Genomic DNA, 4,141 nt, shown 5'->3' with positions numbered 1-4,141 from the left:
CCGATGCGGGGCTCGAACTCACGGACCGCGAGATCATGACCTGGCTGAAGTCGGACGTTTAACCGACTGCGCCACCCAGGCGCCCCCATGATAAGTTGATTTTAGACAAAACTGCAAAGGAATTAAATGGGACAAAGAATCACTTTTTCAACAAATAGTTCTGAGACAAATGGAAGTCCATATACAAGAACAAGGATTAAGATCGTTGCCTCACACCATACACAAAAATTAACTTTAAAAACTGATACATTAGCTCTTTCCCATCTTGCAAGATGGTGGGCGAAAAATCTGAGAAGATTGATACTAAGGAGAAGAAACTTGAAGCCAAAAAGGCTGATGCTGGTGGCAAGATTATGAAGGGTAACCTCAAGCCTAAAACACCAAAGAAGGGGAAGCCCCACTGCAGCCCAAACCCTGTCCTAGTCGGAGGAATTGGCAGATATTCCCAATCAGCTATGTATTCCAGAAAGGCCACGTATGAGGAAGTGTTCAGCAGCCAAATGCAGGGTTGAAAAAAAGGAGAAGATTCTTGCTACTGTCACAAAACCCATTGGTGGTGAAAAGAATGGTGGTACCAGAGTGATTAAACTTCACAAAATGCCTAGGTATTATCCTATTGAAGATGTGCCTCAAAAGCTATTAAGCCATGGCAAAAACTTGTCAGTCAGCATGTGAGAAAACGGTGAGCTAGCATCACTCCTGGGACCATTCTGATCATCTTCACTGGGCGCCACAGAGGCAAAAAGGTGGTTTTCCTGAAGCAGCTTAGAAGTGGCTTGTTTCTTGTGACTGGACTGCTGGCCCCCAATTGAGTTCCTCTGCATGGAACATACCAGAAATTCATCATTGTTACTTCCACCAAAATTGATATCAGCAGTGTGAAAATCCCCAAACGTCTTCACTGATGTTTACTTCAAGAAGAAGTTGTGTAAACCTAGACATCAGGACAGTGAGATCTTCGACCCAGAGAAAGAGAAGTATGAGATTATAGAGGTTGATCAGGAAGTTATGGATTAAAAAATTCTGCCAAAAATCAAAGCTGTTCCTTAGCTTCAGGGCTACCTCCACTCTGTGTTTTCTCTCACAGATGGAATTTATCCTCACAAAATGGTGTTCTAAATTTCTTATACAGAACCTAATTAAATAACTGATCCACTTCCAAAAACATAAAGCAAACAAATGATAAATAAAAAATTGATAAATTGGACTTCATCAAAATTAAGTGTTTGTGCTTGATTTTGCTTTTATTTTAGAAAGTCAAAGAAGCCACACAATGGAAAAAAATATTTGCAAATCATATATCTGATAACAGACTTATATCCAGAATATACAAAGATCTCTTATGACCCAATTATAAGAAGACAAACAACCCAAGTAAAAAATGGGCAAAATATTTTAATAGACATTTACCAGAGAAGATACATGAGGGGTACCTGGGTGGCCCAGTCAGTTAAGCATCCAACTTCAGGTCAGGTCATGATCTCACAGTTCATGGGTTCAAGCCCTACGTCAGGCTCTGTGCTGACAGCTCAGAGCCTGTAGCCTGCTTCATATTCTGTGTCTCCCTCTCTCTCTCTGCTCCTCCCCCATTCACACTCTGTCTCTCTCTCTCTTTCTCTCAAAAATGAATAAACATTAAAAAAATTAAAAAAGAAGATACATGAATAGCCAATAAACAAATGAAAAAGTGCTCAAAATCATTAATCTTAGGGAGATGCAAATTCAATCTAAAAATAAATATGCTTTCACACCCACTAGGATGACTCTATAATCAAAAATACAGACAAAAACAAGGGGGTGTGAAATTATGGAAAAACTGGAACCCTCATACACTGCTGGTAGGAAATGTAAAATGATGCAGCCTCCAAAAATAGTTTGGCAGGTGCTCAAAAAGTTAAAGAAAAATGAAAATGCAGGTCTATACAAAGATTTATATATGAATGTGCATGGCAGTATCATTCATAGTTACCCCAAAATGGAAACAAGCAAATGTCCATCAAACTGGACATTTTGCATAAACAAAATGTGGTATATTCTTAAGATAGAATACTTTCTGGCAATGAGCTGTTACAGAGTACTGATACATGGTATAAGATAGAACCTCAAAAACATTATGCTACATGAAAGAACCCAGACAAAAAAGATTGCATATTATGATTCTATTTACCTGAAATGTCCCTAAAAGGCAAATCCACAGAGACAGAAGTAGATTAATCATTTCCTAAGGCTAGGAGTGGAAAAAGAGAGTTACTGAAAATGGATGCAAGACCTTTTTAGGATAATTGAAATGTTCTAAAATTGAATTATGGTAATGGTTGTACAAGTCTGTAAATTACTGAAATTCTTTGAATTTTATGCTTACAATGAATAAATTTTATGGTATGCAAATTTCACCTCAATAAAGCTGTTCAAAAAAAATAAATAAACCAAACCAGGATGGCATTTTATAGAAATTGATGATTTGTCTCTAAAATTTATAGGAAATATAAAAGCCTTAGAACAGTCAGAAAAATTTTTGAAAAAGAACAAAGTTAGAAACTTACACTATCTGATTTCAAGATTTCTATAAAGCTACAGAAATCAAGAAGAGGTTATGGTATGGCTTAAGACAGTCAATGGAACTGACTAGAGTCCAGAAATAGATTCACACATATGTAAAAAACAAACAAAACAAAACAAAAACAACAACAACAACAACAAAAACCTGACTTCAGCAAAGATGCCAAGGTAAGTTGGAACAGTCCATGAATGTGGTAGGAAGAATAATAACCCTCACCCCCAAAGATGTCTATGCTCTAATCTCTAGAACCTGGGAATATGTTATCTTCCATCTTCCATGGCAAAAGGGACTGAGTGAAAGATTTGAGGAATTGGGGCGTTTACCCTAGGTAGACCCACTGTAATGATAAGTGTCCTTAAACATGGAAGAGAGGCAGAATAGAGTCAGAGAGTGATGTGACGATGAAAGGAAGATACAGTGCAATGCAATGTTTCTGGCTTTGAAGACGGAGAGAGTAGATCCTAAGTCAAGGAATGTGGGTAGCCTTTGTAAGCTAGAAAGACAAGGAAAGAGATTCTCCTTAGATCCCCCCAGACTTTCCTTGAATGCAGCTCTGCCGACATCTTGATTTTAGCCCAGTGAGACCCGTGTTGGACTTTGAATCTACAGAACTGTAAGATAGTAAGTTTGTGTTGTTGTTGATTTAAATGTTTATTTATTTTGAGAGAGAGAGAGCATGAGCAGGAGAGGGGCAGAGAGAGAATCCCAAGGAGGCTTTGTGCTGACAATGCAGAGTCCCATTTGGGGATCCATCTCACAAATTGTGATATCATGACCTGAGCTGATATCAAGAGTGAGATGCTTAGCCGACTGAGCCACCCAGGTGCCCCATGTTTGTGTTGTTTTAAGCTATTAAATACACAGTAATTTCTTATTGCAGCTACTTTGATCCACACCTCATACCATATATAAAAACTACCTCAAAATAGACCTGAATGTAAAATCTAACACTGTAAATCTTCTAGAAGAAAACATATGAAAAAACACTTGTGACTTTGGTTAGGAAATGATTTCTTAAGCATAACACCAAAAGTGGTATCAATAAAAGAAAATAATTTTAAACTGTATCTCCTCTAATTAAAAACTTCTACTCTTCAAAAAGAATGGTAAGAAAATGAAAAGCTAAGCCACCGCACGGGAGGAAATATTTTCAATACACATATCTGAGAAAGGACTAATAATAAGAATGTATAAAGCATTCTCACTCATCAATAATAAGATAAACATTGTGAGTAAGCAAAAGATTTGAACAGACTCTATGTAAAAAAAAAAGTACGAAAGGGGTCAATACGCACATGAAAAGGTGCTTCACATCATTATATGTCAGGGAAGGGTAAATTGAACCAGAGTGAGATACCACTTCACATCCAGTAGAATGGTAAAATAAAAAGTATCATAATGCCAAGTGGTGGTGAGAATTAGGTGAGTAACTTAAGACTCTCAAACCGGGCTGGTAGAAATGTAAAATGATACCACCACTTGGTAGTTCTTACAAAGTTCAACATACATTTACTGTTCAACTCAGCAATGTCACTCAAACATCTTTACCCATGAGAAATGAAACCATATTCTGTAAAAAAT

At 37.3% G+C, this 4,141-nt stretch overlaps 1 pseudogene; it reads left to right on the top strand.

Moving 5' to 3' along the window:
* The first annotated feature begins 272 nt into the window (after positions 1-272).
* LOC112867646 (large ribosomal subunit protein eL6 pseudogene) lies at positions 273-1,119 on the top strand (annotated as a pseudogene).
* The last annotated feature ends 3,022 nt before the right edge of the window (positions 1,120-4,141 follow it).

The sequence above is a fragment of the Puma concolor genome, chromosome B4 (genome assembly GCF_028749965.1).
Source record: "Puma concolor isolate L17-30 chromosome B4, mPumCon1.1.hap2, whole genome shotgun sequence".
In the NCBI taxonomy this organism is placed as follows: Eukaryota; Metazoa; Chordata; class Mammalia; order Carnivora; family Felidae; genus Puma; species Puma concolor.
The sequence above is the reverse complement of the archived record's forward strand: the minus strand, read 5'-3'. Positions and strand labels throughout refer to the sequence as shown.